This window comes from Stomoxys calcitrans, chromosome 1, assembly GCF_963082655.1.
Source record: "Stomoxys calcitrans chromosome 1, idStoCalc2.1, whole genome shotgun sequence".
Classification (NCBI taxonomy): Eukaryota; Metazoa; Arthropoda; class Insecta; order Diptera; family Muscidae; genus Stomoxys; species Stomoxys calcitrans.
In genome coordinates, this window is record NC_081552.1 from 21,743,932 (window position 1) to 21,764,444 (window position 20,513).

Sequence of the window (20,513 nt, forward strand, 5' to 3'; positions counted from 1 at the left end):
AATTTGACTAAAATGATTGTTGTTGCTAAATAAATGGGGGAGATAGAAAAAAATATGATAAAGTAGTAATGGAAACGCAAGGAACGTACGTTTAGTACGGTATTTGGTACCATTTCATACTTTATTTACGAAATGAACTAGAGCTCTGAAATTTAACATGTGGATTCTACTAAGAAATATATGTTGACTGAGTAAGTGACTTATACATTTTGTTACCTAAAAGGTCGAAATATTGGGTTGCCCAAAAAGTAATTGCGGATTTTTCATATAGTCGGCGTTGACAAATTTTTTCAACGGCTTGTGACTCTGTAATTGCATTTTTTCTTCTGTCAGCTATCAGCTGTTACTTTTAGCTTGCTTTAGAAAAAAAGTCTAAAAAGTATATTTGATTAAAGTTCATTCTAAGTTTTATTAATAATGCATTTACTTTCTTTGAAAAAACTCCGCAATTACTTTTTGGGCAACCCAATAGCTTATTTACTTCTGCAATGAACCGAGAAGGGTTACATTTAAAAAATTGCTTAAAATCCGATTTCTTGACAAATATACGATAAGTTGTACTAAATATGAAATGTTGAAATCGTACCAGGAGTGGAATAAAAGGTACTTAAGTGCTGTAATTGGTACTATTTAGTACTTTCCTTATAGATTGAGCTACAGATCTGAATTTTGGGATACTGTCACATCTGGGCAGTATGTATCGGACGACTAGAAGATTTTGTAGATATTCGTTCATATTGGTACGGATACTTACAAAGTGGTAATTTATTTACAGACTGAGCTACATCTGTGAAATTAGGGATACATGTAGATATTGGTAGTATGTAACGGATGACTAGAAAATTGTTTGAAAGTTTGTACATTTCGGTACTAAAACGTACAAAATGGTACTTTATTTATGGATTGAGCTAAAGATCTAAAAATTGCGATACAGTTACACCTTGAAAGCAACTATCGGCCGACTGGAGTATTTTTTTTTTTAATTCGTAAATTTAGACACTAAAACTTTCAAAATGTTTTTTTTTTTTTCTTTACGGATAAGACTAAATCTAAGAATTTTGAGACATTTTTTCATTGGTAGACTGGTCGTCTATTTAACGCCAATCCAAATTGCATTACAATATGCATTTCCTAACTCGAGCTAGAATTTTTCTAAGGCAGCTCTATTAGTGGCACACGGAGCAGCAGCAAAAGCCGTTGTCTAGCGTTCGAAGCCATTAAAATAACTTTCAAAAGATATTCGCACTGTGGTGGCGATCAGTGTAAAAATCAGCCACCAATGTGTCAGTTCTTGCCCTTAATAGCTACCACAATTTTCAAAACAAAAAGGAGGTATCTTTGCCAATTTTACAGTAACCAGAATTTTGGCAATTTCCGATTTTGAACAAATGTGGGGTGGGATGGATCCTTTGTATCACCAAATTAAAATTTAAGTCTTTATTATTTGCTTAAACTTTTTATTAATACTACATTCTAATTTTAAGTTATTTTTGTAACCTAAATACATTTAATGATTACTCAAATAATGAATTTAATAATAAATGTTTGAGTATATTGTCATTTAAAGTCGTAAGTATTTCTTCAATTGATAAGTTTAATGAATTTAAGAATATTATTGGTGAACTTACTACTATTCCGCCAATAATTGCTGTACAAGAAACCCGGTTTGATGATAAGCTTACTGACATATATGCGATGGACTACGGTTTTTATGGAAGGGAATGTGATATATAAAGTTTTTATCAACAAGAGGGAGATTTTTGTGGATGTGATAGCTTAATCCTTTCCTGAGATAAGAATCCTTTGATTATATGCTCCGTTTACAGATCGCTAAAATGTTCATTTGGAAGTTTTATTACAATATTGGAAAACATATATGCGATGGATGGTTTTGCGGCAATTCACTGTTGCAGGAATTCATTCATTTGAATTGAACTACGGTTTTTATAGAAGGGCATGTGATAATATCAAGTTTTTATCAACAAGAGGGAGATTGTTGTGGATGTGATAGCTTAATCCTTTCCTGAGATAAGAATCCTTTGATTATATGCTCCGTTTAAAGATCGCTAAAATGTTCATTTGGAAGTTTTATTACAATATTGGAAAACATTTTATTGCGATTTAAAAATTCCCCATGCATAATTATGGGGAATTTTCTTCAAAATGTTTTTTAGCTACCTTACTCGTGTGCTTGGGGTCGTTGTCTTGTTGAAGGATGAACTCACCCAAGCCCATTTATTCCGTACTGCTTTAAAGATTTTCTTTCCTACCAACTCCTGAAGAGGGAAAACATCCCCACACCATAAGGCTTCCTTCACCACATTTTACAGTATTTATAAGGTTTTTCGATTTTAGCCTTTGTGTTGGTTCACATCACACTCTTTTCCGATTTTTGCAATTTTTTTGTTAATATTTTGACTCGTCTATCCAAATAACTTTAATCCAAAATGATTCAGCCATATTCATTTACTTTTTTGCAAAAGCCAATCGTTTTTTTTTCCATTGGCTGCTCTTAGGAAAGTTTTTTTTTAGCGAAGGCACTTTTTAAACCCCTTTCATTAAGTCTTCCTTGGACAGTTCGAGGCGAAATATTTAATTCTAGCTTCTCTTTTATATCTCTGGCTGTCGTAGAATAATTTCTCTTTGCTAGAATTGCAATATGATCATCCACAAGCTTCGTCGTCTTACATTTTCTGCCACATAATTTTTTTAAACTTTTACTTTGACATTCTTATTTTATACGAAGTAATAATTTTTCTGACCCCAGATTCTGATATTTTTCATTTGGAACTCAAAGCTTTCAATTTCATGCCATTTTTGCGATCTTGTACCAACATGATATTACAATGATATTACTCCGAATCAGCTTTTTGATTTTGGGCACTTTGAACCGTTTGACATCATCGATGCCGGCAAATCAATTAAATCCAATGCTGTAGGATCCTAAATTTTTAAAATTAATATTTCCCCATATTCTGCCCTACATTTGTTATTTCTTTAACACGGTACCGAAAAATCATCAAGAATTTAGACCTATAGCCATACTTCCATATATTTTGAAGAGATTTGAACACCTTTTGCACAAACAAATTTCGCAGAATATTGCGGATAATTCACTTTTAACCAATCTCCTATTAGGATTCCCGCCGAAGCACAGTTGCACTACTACACTTTTGAAAGTTGTTGAAGATATTAGAAGTAATAATGATCGCAACAAAATCGCTTTTCATGTTCTTTTAGATCATTCTAAGGCGTTTGATTCTGCTGACCCCAAAATTCTCTGTCTTAAACTTAAAATTTTTTTTGAATTTTCCGAATCTTCAACATATCTGATTCATTCGTATCTTTCTAATCGTAGCCAATCCGTATCAGTTGGAAATCGTAATTCTAAATGCCTTCCAGTTTCACGAGGCGTCCTACAAGGTTCAATATTAGGCCCTGTCCTTCTTTTTGTTATACAGCAATGACCTTCCCATATATAAGCACGTCAGCTGACAACATAAATGATACCATAGTTCCACTGAATAACGATCTTGACAGTATTAATGCGAATGGCCTTCTATTGAACCTCTGGTATCTCTCCTGAGCTTCGTTGAGGGAACTAGATGGTTCCGACGGGGGGGTCACACAGGCTCCGGCGTAGGTAGATACGTGCTTGCGTAGGGAAGGGCGGTTCTTCACCTCCTGCTCTGGTTTCTCCACTCTTTCTGTCTTTTTATACCCTCCACCATAGGATGGGGGTATACTAATTTCGGCCGTCGCGACATTTTATGTCGATCTAGCCACATTTTACGTCGATCTAGCCATGTCCGCCCGTCTGTCCTTCCGGCCGTCCGTCTGTCGAAAGCACGCTAACTTCCGAAGGAGTAAAGCTAGCCGCTTGAAATTTTGCACAAATACTTCTTATTAGTGTAGGTCGGTTGGTATTGTAAATGGACCATATCGGTCCATGTTTTGATATAGCTGCCATATAAACCGACCTTGGGTCTTGACTTCTTGAGCCTCCAGACTGCGCAATTCTTATCCGATTGGAATGAAATTTTGCTCGACGTGTTTTATTATGATACCCAATATTTGTGCCAAGTGTGGTTCAAATCGGTACATAACCTGATATAGCTGCCATATAAACCGATCTTGGGTCTTGACTTCTTGAGGCTCTAGAGTGTCTGAGCCTTTTGAAATTGGAAAAAAATCGGTTCAGATTTGGATATAGCTCCCATATATATGTTCGTTCGATTTGCAGTAATAATGCAATAAAATGGTCATTTGTTAACCGATTCTCTTGGAATTTGGTAGAAGGAATTTTCTCTTGACCCTCAAAATTACTGGTGTATTTCATAGAAATCGGTTCAGATTTAGATATAGCTCTCATATATATAAATATAGCCTGATTTTTACTCCTGGAGCCACCGCAAGCGTATTTTTTTAGAGTGCTTTTCTTAATAACTACCACAATATATGAGAAGTTTGCTCGAAATCGGTTCAGATCTAAACATAGCTCCCATGTATATGTTCGTCCGATTTTGAGAAATATTGCAATAATGTGCTCATTGGTTAACCGGTTCTCAGGAAATTTCGGAAGAATTTTCTTGTGACTCTCGACAGTACAGATGAATTTCATGGATATCGGTTTAGATTAAGATATAGCTGCCATATATGTATATCGCCCGATTTTCACTCCATGAGCCACTGCAAGCGCATTTATTGACTAATCTTATCAACGATTTCCTCGACAACTACCACAATATCTGAGTTTGCTCGACATCTGTTCAGACTTAGATAAAGCTCTCATATATATGTTCGTCAGATTTTGGGTAATTAGCAATAATGTTGTCATTTGTCTACCGTAGTTATTAAGCCATCTGAGAACATCTGCCGAGGCCCATCAAAATTGGTACAGAATTTGTTATGGCTCCCACATTGTACTTATAGAGTAGGTGTAGGGTATTATAGAGTAGGCATCACCCGACTTTTGCCTTTCCTTAGTGGTTTTAAGTAGTGTTGAGATTCAAAATTTTTCGAGTGCACCACAATGGATATATTCATCATATTATTTTGTTATAACTCCTCTACCATATAGACAGTTATATCTAATACTATCTGGTCTGCATCATTTTTGATTCAAATGCCGAGAAATCTTGGAAAAGTCACAGTTACGGCGAAATCGGGCAATACATCCGTTTGTAATGGTCCGATCTGGATAATATTCGAGTCGGATGACGGGAGTCTAAGAACAACTCACTGTTTCAAATTTCAGTGAAATCTGATAATAAATGCCCTTCTTACGGATTTTAGACCCAATGTCGGCAAATCAGTTTATATGGCAGCTAAATCGGAATATGGTTTTCTGTTGCGGTTTTAACGCCGCGGAGGTTTTAAATCCATCTGTCGAAATCGCGATAGGGGTCGAACGCATAAAGCTAGCCGCTTTAAATTGTGCACGGATACTTACAATTGATGTAGGTCACTGGGGATTGGGTCATATCGCGTGTCATGCATTGGATATTTACTGCAGTTTTCAGACCAATAATGCTATATGGTGTTGTGGTCTGGTGGACGCTACTTCAAAAGTTCACCTACTGCTCAATAATTACTTGAGGACGACACCATCTGATGCATTGAATTAAATGCTAGATCTTATGCCTCTGGGCATAGCGGCTAGACAAATTGCAGCGACCACTGCCATGAGGTTAAGGGAGTTTTCTCATTGGTCATGTGGCGTCTACAAACATGAAGTTATCCTTGAAACAATTTCCGATGCTCCAGACAGTGTGGATTACACCCTACCTGAACCGGTTTTTGATAAAAATTACTGTACCATCATTCCTGATAGAACCGACGGGAACTACGATATCCCTGGTAACAGAAGTTACATGGACTTTTATACAGATGGTTCCAAGCTAAACGACCAGGTGGGCTTTGGGGTGTACTTTTAAGATCTAGAACCGGTCATATCGAAAAGGTTACCCGACCACTGCAGTGTGTATCAAGCAGAGATCTTTGCAATTAAGGAATCGGTGGAATGGCTAAGATACAATGTCATTACGACGATTGGCATAGATATTTTCTCAGACAGCCATTAAATCCCTGGAGAACGTATTTCTGAACACAAAAACCGTCCTCGACTGTCGCAGATCTCTCAACGAGATGGCTGAACAGTGAACAGAAAATTCACCTGTTCTGGGTGCCGGGCCACAGAGATATACCAGGGAATTCTGAAGCAGACGAGCTTGCGAGACTTGGAACTACCCTACTTATTTCAGGGATACTGGAATCTGTGGGTATGCCTCTAGCGACATGTAAGGACCAGGCCCAAAGGACAACGAATGATAGATGGTCACAAAGAGGGGGCTGTAAGCATTCAAAAACTACATGGCCTGATCTAGACTTGAAGAGGTCTACCGCTTTGCTGTTACTGGCTAGAACAGACGTCTCAGTCATTGTGTCCTTCATGACAGGTCACCGTCCTACCGGAAAACATGCTAACAGACTAAAGGTTGCCAGTAAAGACTTTTGCAGAAACTGTGTGGACATCGAAGAGAGGGAGAGTTCCACTTTAGGTTCTCAATTCTTTGAGAACCTTTCTGATTTAGCGGATGTGAACATTCGCAAATTATTGGGCTTTTGAAAAGCGATCTGGATGGTTCAACGGTAGGAACTAGATGGCATCTTCCTTCTATTTTTCCGGTGGTATCACAATGGACGAAAACGTCTAAGTGAGTCTGATGGCAGACTGTCACTTAAACCTAACCTAACCTAACCTTTACAAGCCGCAATTTTTGTCCGGTTTGGCCGAAATCTTGCATGTGATGTTCTGTTATGACTTTCAACAACTGTGTCAAGTACGGGCCAAATCGGCCTGTAACCTAATATAGCTCCCATATAAACCGGTCTCTCGATAATCCTTAAATGCCTCCTAGAAGCTTAAATTTTTTGACAGAAGTTTGGTAGGTAGACTAAAATTATGCCCTTGAACTAAATTTATCTTTTAGAAATTTTTAACAGATTCCATGGTGGTTGGTCCTTAAGGTTCGGCCCGGCCGATCTTAGCTCGATTTTATATGTTTATAAATTTTATTTTACGATTTTCATCATACTTTTTGTTTGCCAAGAAACCCCGTATTTGGATTACTCTTTCCTGGTTCGAGCTATTATCATTCCAAGAGAGCTCTATTTTTATACCCACCACCGAAGGATGGGGGTATATTCATTTTGTCATTCCGTTTGCAACACATCGAAATATCCATTTCCGACCCTATAAAGTATATATATTCTTGATCAGCGTAAAAATCTAAGACGATCTTGACATGTTCGTCCGTCTGTCTGTTGAAATCACGCTACAGTCTTTAAAAATAGAGATATTGAGCTGAAATTTTGCACAGATTCTTTTTTTGTCCATAAGCAGGTTAAATTCGAAGATGGGCTATATCGGACTATATCTTGATATAGCCCCCATATATACCGATCCGCCGATTTAAGGTCTTAGGCCCATAAAAGCCACATTTTTTATCCGATTTCGCTGAAATTTGTGGCAGTGAGTTGTGTTAGGGCCTTCGACATCCTTCGTTAAATTCGCCCAGATCGGTTCAGATTTGGATATATCTGCCATATAGACCGATCCTCCGATTTAGGGTCTTAGGCCCACAAAAGCCACATTTATTATCCGATTTCGCTGAAATTTGGGACAGTTAGTTGTGTTAGGCCTTTCGACTTCCTTCGTTAATTTAGCCCAGATCGGTCCAGATTTGGATATAGCTGCCATATAGACCGATCCTCCGGTTTAGGGTCTTAGGCCCACAAAAGCCACATTTATTATCCGATTTTGATGTAATTCGGGACAGTGAATTGTGTTAGGCCCTTCGACAACCTTCGTTAAATACGTCCAGATCGGTTCAGATTTGGATATAGCTGCCATATAGACCGATCCTCCGATTTAGAGTCTTAGGCCCACAAAAGCCACATTTATTATCCGATTTTGCTGAAATTTGGGACAGTGAATTGTGCAAGGCCCATCGACATCCTTCGTTAATTTGGCTCAGATCGGTCCAGATTTGGATATAGCTGCCATATAGACCGATCCTCCGGTTTAGGGTCTTAGGCCCACAAAAACCACATTCATTATCCGATTTTGATGAAATTTGGGACAGTGAGTTGTGTTAGGCCCTTTGACATATTTGTTCAATTTGGTCCAGATCGGTTCAGATTTGGATATAGCTGCCATATAGACCGATTTCTTGATTTATGGTTTTGCGCCCATAAAATGCTCATTCATTGTCCGATGTCGCCGAAATTTGGAACAGTGAGTTAAGTTAAACCCCTTGACATACTTCTGCAATATCGCACAGATCGGTCCAGATTTGGATATAGCTGCCATATAGACCGATATCTAGGTTTTAGGTTTTGGGGCCATAAAAGACGCATTTATTGTCTGATGTCGCTGAAATTTGAGACAGTGAGTTTGGTTAGGCTCTTCGACGTCCTTCTTTAATTTTGCCCAGATCGGTCCAGATTTGAATATAGCTGCCATATAGACCGAACTCACGATTTCAGGTTTTGGGCCCATAAAAGACGCATTTATTGTCCGATTTCGCCGAAATTTGGGACAATGCTTTGTGTTAGGCTCTTCGACATGTTTATGCAAGTTGGCCCAAATCGGTCCAGATTTGGGTATAGCTGCCATGTAGACCGATATCTCGATTTAAAGTCTTGGCCCCATAAAAGGCGCATTTATAATCCGATTTCACTGAAATTTGACACAGTGACTTATGTTCGGCTTTTCGACATCCGTGTCGTATATAGTTCAGATCGGTATGAGGTATATGAGTATTAGGTATGAAATTTTACCGGATTTTGATGAAAGGTGGTTTACATATATACCCGAGGTGGTGGGTATCCAAAGTTCGGCCCGGCCAAACTTAACGCCTTTTTACTTGTTAGGCATTTTTTTTTACCAATTCTTCGTTAAGTTGTAGTTCTGGTTTGTTGGTAATGTAATTATAATGAACCCTGTAAAACCACCTCCTTTTCTCAAGCCTTACATATTTACCTATAGAGGTCGCCTTGAAGATTGGGTAATTGCTGCCCCAATTCGAATCCTGGCCAACTCATTCGAAAAAATTTGAGCAGTGGTTTGAAAAATGGACATTGAACACAAGGAAAATTGAACGCAATTTTGAAGTTTTCGAAAAATCACAAAGTCTGAATTATTCTCTATCTACAAGCTTCAGTTGATGTTTTTTTTTTTTTTTTTTAGCAGATAAAGCGTATACATACTTCAATTGCCTTTGGTATGTAAACATTGCTTCATATACTCTCCTTTGACATATCCCATAGCCTGCTCTCCTCCCAACCACAAAAAAGTGTTCCCCTCTTCACGAAAAAAAAAGAAGAATACTTCACAAATATTTCGCTGCCCATTAAATAACAGCACAGCCAATTTCTCCACCTTGTTTTTTTTTTAGGAAGGGTTGGAAGTGGAGTGTAGAGTCCTTGAAAAAAAGGACAAGACAAACAGGGAAATTTTTTGGCCAATAGCGGCCAGACTGCAGTGAACAATTGCTATTAAAATGGAGAAAAAATTCTACTTCACAAACGAATTCTTCTGTAAAAACGAAAAAAAAACAAGGAATTAAAATGAAATAATTTTCATGCGAAGAGTATTAGTATGCATGAATTTTAAAATGTACGCAATGACGGCAGCCATATCAAATAGAGCACCACGTAAGACGAAATGGAATCAAAACAAAAAGCCATCGTAAAACAAGGAAACGCAGACACTTTCTGTACATATTGAATACAGGAGCAATAAAAGCAAACAAAATTTGAGGCGGGAGGACTTGGCTCAGCGCAAACAGAAGCAGAAATGTGATGCAGCCAAAGAAAACAAAAAAGATAACCCACAAAAAGAAACATCTGAAATAACAAACGCAGGAAAAACGAACGAAGAAATGAAAGGCTAAGGAAAAACCTTTAGCGACCAACAAAAGAGGAGCAAAAGTAAACAAAAGCCAGGATAGCAGCATCAATATCAACATCATCATCGCCAGCAACAACAGTTGGAACAGAAGCAGCTGGGGAAAATGGAAAATAAACAGCATAGCCATACACTGGCCGCCATTGCGCATATATTGATATGGACTTATAAATGCAGGATATTTTCTTTTTGTTTTAAACCCATCCCTTACGTGTGACTCGTGTGCTGGACAATAATGGCGCCTCATGTTGCCTCATAATAAAATAAGGAATAAGATCATTGCTGAAACATCCGGGATAAGAGCTGTATCCCAAACAGGAAGTAGGAGATGTACAAGCCTGCCTTATTGGCATGTCTAATCCTTATTTTGAAATATTATGCCGAGGTTAAATATCCATAATGGGACATAGCGAAACTTCTGGCGGTATGAAATGAGGCCTCAATGAAGTCAAGCCCCAGACAGAAATTTAAAAATGCCATCAACTTTTACACATGAAACCAAAATAATGAAAACAAGTAAAAAGGAGTTAAGTTCGGCCGGGCCGAACTTTGGATACCCACCACCTCGGGTATATATGTAAACCGCCTTTCATCAAAATTCGGTGAAAAATTCATAACTTATGTCACATATCAGTTTCCGATTTGGACCAAATATTATTAAGTACACTAGCTACATCTAAAAATAAACCGATCTGAACCATATACGACACGGATGTCGAAAAGCCTAACATAAGACTTTGTCAAATTTCAGTGATATCGAAATTTTATGGGGCCAAGACTTTAAATCGACATATCGGTCTACATGGCAGCTATATCCAAATCTGGACCGATTTGGGCCAAGTTGCATACAAATGTCGAAGAGCCTAACTTAAAGCACTGTCCCAAATTTCGGCGAAATCGGACAATAAATGCCTCTTTTATGGGCCCTAAACCTTAAATCGAGAGATCGGTCTATATGGCAGCTATGTTCAAATCTCGACCGATCTGGGCAAAATTGAAGAAGGACGTCGAAGAGCCTAACCAAACTCACTGTGTCAAATTTCAGCGACATCAGACAATAAATGCGTCTTTTATGGCCCCAAAACCTAAAACCTAGATATTGGTCTATTTGGCAGCTATATCCAAATCTGGGCCGATCTGTGCGATATTGCAGAAGTATGTCAAGGGGTTTAACATAACTCACTGTCCCGAAATGCGGCGACATCGGACAATAAATGAGCATTTAATGGGCCTAAAACCTTAAATCAGGAAATTGGTCTATATGGCAGCTATATCCAAATCTGGACCGATCTGGGCTAAATTGACGAAGGATGTCGGAGAGCCGAACACAACTCACTGTCCCCAATTTCAGTGAAATCGTATTATAAATGTGGCTTTTATGGGGCTAAGACCCTAAATCGGAGGATCGGTCTATATGGCAGCTATATCCAAATCTGGACCGATCTGAGCCAAATTGACGAAGGATGTTGAAGGGCCCAACACAACTCACCGTCCCAAATTTCGGCGTCATCGGACAATAAACGCGCCTTTTATGACCCCAAAACCTTAGATTGAGAGATCGGGCTATATGGCACCTATATCCAAATCTGAACCGATCTGTGCCATATTGCAGAAGTATGTCGAAGGGCTTAATTTAACGCACTGTCCCCAATTTCGGCCACATCGGACAATAAATACGCCTTTTATAGGCCCAAAACTTTTAATCGAGAGATCGGTCTATATGGCAGCTATATCCAAATCTGGACCGATCTAAGCCAAATTGACAAGGGATGTCGAAGAGCCTAACTCTACTCACTGTCCCAAATTTCATCAAAATCGGATAATAAATGTGGCTTTTGTAGGCCTAAAACCATAAATCAGGGGATCGGTCTATATGGCAGCTATATCCAAAACTGGACTGATCTGGGCCAATTTAACGAAGGAAGTCGAAGGGTCTTAGAAAACTCACTGTTCCAAATTTCATCAACATCGGATAATAGATATGGCTTTTGTGGGCCTAAAACCATAAATCAGGGGATCGGTCTATATGGCAGCTATATCCAAATCTGGACTGATCTGGGCCAAATTGACGAAGGATATCGAATGGCTTATCACAACTCACTGTCTCGAATTTCATCAAAATCGGATAATAAATATGGCTTTTGTGGGCCTAAGACCCGAAATCGGAGGATCGGTCTATATGGCAGCTATATCCAAATCTGGACTGATCTGGGCTAAATTGACGAAGGATGTCTATGGGCCTAACATATATCACTGTCTCGAATTTCATCAAAATCGGATAATAAATATGGCTTTTGTGGGCCTAAGACCCTAAATCGGAGGATCAGTCTATATGGCAGCTATATCCAAATCTGGACTGATCTGGGCCAAATTGACGAAGATGTCTATGGGCCTAACATATATCACTGTCTCGAATTTCATCAAAATCGGATAATAAATATGGCTTTTGTGGGCCTAAGACTCTAAATCGGCCGATCGGTCTATATGGCAGCTATATCCAAATCTGAACCGATCTGAGCCAAATTGACGAAGGATGCCGAAGGGCCTAACATAACTCCTTGTCCCAAATTTCAGCGAAATCGGATTATAAATGTGGCTTTTATGGGCCTTAGACCCTAAATCGGAGGATCGGTCTATATGGGGGCTATATCAATATATAGTCCGATAAAGCCCATCTTCGAACTTAACCTGCTTATGGGCAAAAAACAATCTGTGCAAAATTTCAGCTCAATATCTCTATTTTTAAAGACCGTAGCGTGATTTCAACAGACAGACGGACAGACGGACGGACATGTCTAGATCGTCTTAGATTTTTACGCCGATCAAGAATTTATATACTTTATAGGGTCGGAAATGGATTTTTCGATGTGTTGCAAACGGAATGACAAAATGAATATAACCCCATCCTTCGGTGGTGGGTATAATTAAGGCTTAGTATAATTTTTCGGTGATTTATTTCATTTTAAAATTAAATGAAACCATGGCCTGAACCAAATTGTAGGGACTTTATTTGCTAAAAAGTGTGAGAGAAACAAGTAAAAGCGGGCTTAGTTCGGCCGGGCCGAATCTTGGGCTTCCCACCAACATGAATTCTGCAAAAAATGTATACAAAATAAATTTAGTTGAAGGGCATAATACTACTCTACATGCCAAAACTTGTGTCAAATCGGCAAAAATTAAAGCTTCTAGGAATCGAACAAGTATGATCGAGTGACTGGTTTATAACCTGTTACAGTTCCCATATAAACCGATTTCCCAATTTCACTTCTTGAGCCCGTGAAAGCCGCAATTTTTGTCCGATTTTTGTCAGAAATGTTGCATATAGTGTTCGGTTATGACTTCCAGCAACTCTGTCTGGTACGGTTCAAATCGGTCTATAACCTTATGTAGCTCGATCTCCCGATTTGACTTCTGTAGCCCCTGGAAGCCACAATGTTTGTCCGATGCATTTTCCATGTAGAGTTATTTCAACAACTGTGCTAAGTACGGTCCGAATCGGTTTATGACCTAGTATAGCTCCCATATATAAACCGATCTCCCAAGTTGATTCTTGAGCCCCTGGAAGCCTCAGTTTTTGTCCAATTGGGCAGACATTTTGCATGTAGTGTCCCATTATGACTTTCAGCAACTTTGTCTAGTACGTCCCCGGTGGGTCTATAACCTTATATAGCTCCCACATAAACCGATCTTCCGATTTCACTTCTGGAGCCCCTGGAAGTGTCAATTTTTGTCCGATTTGGTAGAAATTTTGCATATAGTGTTCCATTGTAACTTCCAGTAACTCTGTCTAGTACGGTCAAAATCGGTCTATAAACCGGATATAAACCCATCTCCCGATTTGACGCAATTTTTGTCCGATTTGAATGAAATTTTGCACATAGTGTTTTGTTATGACTTCCAACAACTGGGCCAAATATGATCCAAATCGGTCTTTAACCTGATTTAGCTCCTATGTAAACCGGTCTCTCGATCATCCTTGTTCGGTTTCCAGAAGCTTTAATTTTTGCTGGTTTGACAGAAGTTTGGGGTGTAGAATAAACCCAACTTCTTCAGCGATCAATATCGCCACCATCGGTCTAATTTGGGCCTGATTTAAGGCCTGGAGCCCATATGAGGTGCATTTATTATGCGATTTCGCTACTCTGGTCTCTTGATCATCCTTGCTCGGTTTCCAGAAGCTTTAATTTTTGCTGGTTTGACAGAGGTTTGTTCTGTAGAATAAAATTATGCCCTTTAACTAAATTTATTTTGAATAAATTTTTAGCAGAGTCCATGGTGGTGGATTGCCAAGATTCGGCCCGGCCGAACTTAGCACGCTTTTAATTTTTATACCCTCCACCATAAGATGGGGGGTACACTAATTTCGTCATTCTGTTTGTAACTACTCGAAATATTCGTCTGAGACCCAATAAAGTATATATATTCTTGATCGTCGTGAAATTTTGTGTCGATCTAGCCATGTCCGTCCGTCCGTCTGTCTGCCGAAAGCACGCTAACTTCCGAAGGAGTAAAGCTAGTCGCTTGAAATTTTGCACAAATACTTCTTATTAGTGTAGGTCGGTTGGTATTGTAAATGGGCCATATCGGTCCATGTTTTGATATAGCTGCCATATAAACCGATCTTGGGTCTTGACTTCTTGAGCCTCTAGAGTGCGCAATTCTTATCCGATTGGAATGAAATTTTGCACGACATGTTTTGTTATGATATCCAACAACTGTGCCAAGTATGGTTCAAATCGGTCCATAACCTGATATAGCTGCCATATAAACCGATGTTGGGTCTTGACTTCTTGAGCCTCTAGAGTGCGCAATTCTTATCCGATTGAAATGAAATTTTGCACGACGTGTTTTGTTATGATATCCAACAACTGTGCCAAGTATGGTTTAAATCGGTTCATAACCTGATATAGCTGCCATATAAACCGATCTTGGGTCTTGACTTCTTGAGCCTCTAGAGGGCACAATTCTTATCCGATTTGAATGAATTTTTGCACCAAGTGTTTCGTTATGATATCCAACAACTGTGCCAAGTATGGTTGAAATCGCTTCATAACCTGATATAGCTGTCATGTAAACAGATCTGGGGATTTGACTTCTTGAGCTTCTAGAGGTCGCAATTCCTATCCGATTTGGCTGAAATTTTGCATGACGTATTTTATTTTTACTTTCAACAACTGTGTCAAAAAAGGCTCAAATCGGTTCATAACCTGATATAGCTGCCATATAAACCGATGTGGGATCTTGACTTCTTGACTCCTAGAAGTCGCAATTATTATCCGATATGCCTGAAATTTTGTACGACGGATCCTCTCATGACCGTCAACAAACGTGTTTATTATGGTCTGAATCGGTCTATAGCCCGATACAGCTCCCATATAAATCGATCTCTCTATTTTATTTCGTGAGCCCCAATGGGCGCAATTCTTATACGAATTGGCTGAAATTTTACACAGGTCTCCAACATATAATTTAATTGTACTCCGAACCGGACCATATCTTGATATCGTTTTAATAGCAGAGCAACTCTTTTCTTATATCCTTTTTTGCCTAAGAAGAGATGCCGGGAAAAGAACTCGACAAATGCCATCCATGGTGGAGGGTATATAAGATTCGGCCCGGCCGAACTTAGCACGCTTTTACTTATTTTTTTTTAATCAATTACAGTAACTCTAGTCTGTTTTCAATTGCTCTAAGCTAACTCTTCGAAAGTTTAAAATTTCACCCTGCATATTTTCGCTATCATCCATTAAAATGGTGTCCTTTCAATTTCAGTTAGAAAAATGGCATGGTCTCTCAAAACTTGTCCAAGTCCCAAATAAAAACTAGAATATTATCTATGGCAAGTTAACAGTTTTTTTTTTTTTTTTTTCATTTAGAATTACCTTTAGCAACATCAACGGCTAGTGAAAGTGTGGAGATAGAAACATCTGTTTATTTTTTATTTCTCATAAACAACACAAGCTGTTTGGAAATGTGCAACTTTTTCATGCTCACCAAAAAAAAAAAACAGATTTTTTGGCCAAAACCTTGCAAAGTATTTAAGGTGGCGAAGTCAAAAATTCATTGCCATGGACCACCGGTTTGCTTGTTTTTTTTTTTTCAAAAGCTTTGGTAGGTTTTTATCTCCTTTTTTTTTTGTTTGTTTTTGGAAGCTTACACACATGTTGTGTCTGGAGTGAAAATCTACTCCTACCTAAGTTTTCACCAGGGGATTTGAGTCAGGTGGTGAGTGATTTTTTTTCTATTGGCTTCATGCAGGCAAATCAAAAGAAAGCTGAGTGCGCTCCTGGTGTGTGCTGATGCACTTGAATTAGAGCTGGCACAATAGCGACATTCGATATTTTCGATATTTCTAATACTAAATATGGATAGTATCGATACTATCGTGAATTTCTCATCATGTATACGCATTTCTTACGAAAATGAGAAAATCAAAATTGCGTCTTCTAAAGGAGCAATGCATCTTAAAAGAATACATTTACGGCAATGTGGTTAGAAATGGAAAAATTCTCAAATAAAAATATTACAAATTTTGTCACTAATGGGCTCAGGCAGAGACTCATCGGCGGTTACAGTTGGTCACAAAACAAGAGCTAAACTTTGTACTGCTTGCCGAGCAATGCATGCCGTTAGTTAAATAAAATTAGTTCAGTACTTCCGTTTTTATACACACCACCATAGGATGGGGGTATACTAATCTAGTCATTCAGTTTGTAACACCTAGAAATATTGATTTAGTACCCCATCTTATATATAACAAGTAAAAGCGTGCTAAGTTCGGCCGGGCCGAATCTTATATACCCTCCACCATGGATCGCATTTGTCGAGTTTTTTTCCCGGCATCTCTTCTTAGGCAAAACGGGATATAAGAAAAGATTTGCTCTGCTATTAGAGCGATATCAAGATATGGTCCGGTTTGGACCACAATTAAATTATATGTTGGAGGCCTGTGTAAAATGTCAGCCAATTCGAATAAGAATTGCGCCCTTTGGGGGCCCAAGAAGTAAAATAGAGAGATCGATTTATATGGGAGCTGTATCGGGCTATAGACCGATTCAGACCATAATAAACACGTATGTTGATGGTCATGAGAGAATCCGTCGTACAAAATTTCAGGCAAATCGGATAATAATTGCGACCTCTAGAGGCTCAAGAAGTCAAGATCCCAGATCGGTTTATATTACAGCTATATCAGGTTATAGACCGATTTGAACCAATTTTAGCATAGTTGTTGGATATCATGACAAAACACGTCGTGCGAAATTTCATTCCAATCGGATAAGAATTGCGCACTCTAGCGGCTATAGAAGTCAAGACCCAAGATCGGTTTATATGGCAGCTATATCAGGTTATAGACCGATTTGAACCATACTTGGCACAGTTGTTGGGTATTATAACAAAACACGTCGTGCAAAATTTCATTCCAATCGGACAAGAATTGCGCACTCTAGAGGCTCAAGAAGTCAAGACCCAAGATCGGTTTATATGGCAGCTATATTAGGTTATGAACCGATTTGAACCATACTTGGCACAGTTGTTGGATATAAAAACAAAACACGTCGTGCAAAATTTCATTCCAATCGGATAAGAATTGCGCATGCTGGAGGCTCAAGAAGTCAAGACCCAAGATCGGTTTATATGACAGCTATATCATGTTATAAACCGATTTAAACCATACTTGGCACAGTTGTTGGATATCATAACAAAACACGTCGTGCAAAATTTCATTCCAATCGGATAAGAATTGCGCACTCTAGAGGCTCAAGAAGTCAAGACCCCAGATCGGTTTATATGGCAGCTATATCAAAACATGGACCGATATGGCCCATTTACAATACCAACTGACCTATAGTAATAAGAAGTATTTGTGCAAAATTTCAAACGGCTAGCTTTACTTCTTCGGAAGTTAGCGTGCTTTCAACAGACAGACGGACGGACGGACAGACGGACGGACGGACGGACGGACGGACAGACTAACGGACATGGCTAAATCGACATAAAATTTCTCGACGATCAAGAATATATGTACTTTATGGGGTCTCAGACGAATATTTCGAGTAGTTACAATCAGAATGACGAAATTAGTATAACCCCCATCTTATGGTGGAGGGTATAAAAATCAATTTATGTTTGTTTGTATGTTTGTGTGTTCCTTATGGTCTCAGAAACGGCTGAACCGATTTTCTTGAAATTTTCACAGATGGTGCATAATGACACCGTGGTGAAAATAGGGTACTACATTTTTTGATATATGAAGGGGGGCGGACCCTCCCCCTTATCCTAGTTTTCAGAAACGCCAGATCTCAGAGATGGGTGGTGTAATTTAAGCGAAATTTTATGTGCCCACATATGGTACCCTAAAAATAAAAATTTGTTATCCCAATTTTGGATGGGGTACCGAGGGGGGCTGCCCCACCCTAAAACCTACAAAACATATATTTAGATCAATCACGACAATATGGGACTCGAATGAAAGGTATTGAGGATAAGAAAACGTATCTGATATCCAATTGTCGGACCAAGTGCTAGGGGGACCACCAAAACACCCCCCAAAATCGGACATATTTACCGACCATGGCAATATGGGACTCAAATGAAAGGTATTTGCGAGTAGAATACGAATCTGATATCCAAATGTGGGACCACGTTTCTGAGGGACCACCCCTTTGCCAAAACACCCCCCATACAGGACTTATTTACTAACCATGGGAATATCGGGCTTAAATAAAAGATATTTGAATGTAGAATACGAATCTGATATCCAAATATGGGACCAAGTGTTTGGGGGCCGCCTCTCCCCAAAAACATCCCCCAAAGGGGACAAATGTACGACCATAGCAATATGGATCCCAAATGAAAGGTCTTTGGGAGAAAAGCACGAATTTGATATCAATGTTCGGGAAAAGTGTCACAAAAGTGTCCAAGGGGCCACCCCACCCCCACAACACCACCCAAATAGTAAGTATTTTCTGACTATTGCAATATGAGGGTCAAATAAGAGGGTTTTTAAAGTGGAACACGAATCCGATATATATTTTCAAGGCCAACTCACTGCGTGGCCGCCCTGGATTCGCGGATTTAATGATTTTGACATGGAATAGAACCTGCTGTCAAAAAAAGTAGGATTATTGCCATAAATTTATTTTTTTTTTTATAGAAACCATCAAATGCAACAAGACATTAAAACGGATTCCAGAAATTTCACTCCTAAGAATTTTGAGAAATTTTTCGTTTGATTTTTGGGATATCAAAAATTGCCGACTTTTGACAAGCCCATTTCCCCCCAAAGCATGAGGGGAACAATTTTCGTAACTGGTTTCAGTTGTCTACTTTACGCCAATCTAAATTTCACTACGATACCTCACTCCTAACTCGTGCTACAATTTTTCTTAGGCAGCTCTATTCTTCAATGTTTTTCGTCGTTAATGCGAACCTGGGCACACGAAGCAGCAGCAAGATCCAGTGCCGTTGTCTAGCATTCGAAGCCATTAATACAGGTTCCAAAAGATATTTGCACTGTGTTGGCAATAAGAGTTAAATTCGGCTCTGACGTTATGACCAAATATCACCGCCGATGTGTCAGTTCCTGCACCCAATAGGCATTACAGTAACAAGAATTTTGGCAATTTTTGATTTTGATACCAGTAAGGAAGGGCAAAAGTCGGGCGGTGCCGACTGTAGAATACACCACACCTACACTGTAAATACAATGTGGGAGTTATATCCAATTTTGATAGATCTCGGCGAGCAAATATGTTCAAACTGTAATAACTACGGTTGACAAATGACAACGTTATTGCATATTACCCAAAATCGGACGAACATCTATATGGTAGCTATATCTAATTCGGAACCTATTTCGAGCCATCTTCTCAAATAATAATGAGGTAGTCGTCGAGGAAAGCGTTGTGCAAAATTTTTGGCAAGATTGGTCAAACAATGCGCTTGCAGTGGCTCTTGGGGTGAAAATCTATATACATATATGACAGCTATATCTAAATCTGAGCCGATTCCTATGAAATTCACCAGTAATATCGAAAGTCATAAGAAAATCCTTCCTGCATGTCCAGAGAATCGGTTAAAAAAGCACTTTCTTGAACATATATATGCGAGCTATACATAAATCTGAACCGATTTTGAGCAAACTTCTCAGATTCTGTGGCAGTCGTGGAAAAAAGCGTTTTGCAAAATTTTTGGCAAGATTGGTCAATAAATCCACTTGCTGTGACTCTAGGAGTGAAAATCGGGCGATATATATATATGAGAGCTATATCTAAATCTGAACCGATATCCATGAAAATCACCAGTAATGTCGAGAGTCATTAGAAGATACTTCCTTCGAGAGAATCGGGTAACAAATGACCATTTTATTGCAGTATTACTGCAAATCGGACAAACATATATATGGGAGCTATATTCAAATCTCAACCGATTTTAATGAAAATCACCTGTAATATCGGGAGTCATAAGAAAATTCTTCCTGCCAAATTTCGAGAGAATGGGGTAACAAATGACCATTTTATTGCATTATTACTGCAAA

The 20,513-nt window shown here is 38.9% G+C and overlaps 1 protein-coding gene across 5 annotated transcripts in view; it reads left to right on the forward strand.

Moving 5' to 3' along the window:
- Nucleotides 1-20,513, forward strand: part of LOC106085041 (endothelial zinc finger protein induced by tumor necrosis factor alpha) — a 165,163-nt gene that overhangs the window by 11,170 nt on the left and 133,480 nt on the right. The gene's annotated exons all lie outside the window — the stretch shown is intronic.